Genomic DNA, 214 nt, shown 5'->3' with positions numbered 1-214 from the left:
GGAGGCAGCCACTGGCCAAAAGCTGGGGCTGTCATGGGTCCATCTTGTAGGAATGCTGCCCTCCCCATCCACCAGCTCCCCATTGGCTGTGGGGCAAGCACCAGTCTGGAGAACCCAGGGATGTATCAGCCAGCGGCCTGGGTGATGACACTGTCCCAGGCAAGCCTCCGGGTCCTGGGCATGGATCCATCCCACTGCAGCACAGGCCCATACT

General features: G+C 62.1%; 1 protein-coding gene across 1 annotated transcript in view; it reads left to right on the top strand.

Moving 5' to 3' along the window:
* ERI3 (ERI1 exoribonuclease family member 3) overlaps positions 1-214 on the top strand; it is a 120177-nt gene that overhangs the window by 119649 nt on the left and 314 nt on the right. The window lies entirely within an intron of this gene.

Source organism: Nestor notabilis, unplaced genomic scaffold (genome assembly GCF_000696875.1).
Source record: "Nestor notabilis isolate BGI_N333 unplaced genomic scaffold, ASM69687v1 scaffold8042, whole genome shotgun sequence".
In the NCBI taxonomy this organism is placed as follows: domain Eukaryota; kingdom Metazoa; phylum Chordata; class Aves; order Psittaciformes; family Psittacidae; genus Nestor; species Nestor notabilis.
Note: the sequence above shows the minus strand (reverse complement) of the source record. Positions and strands in the feature narration are given on the sequence as shown.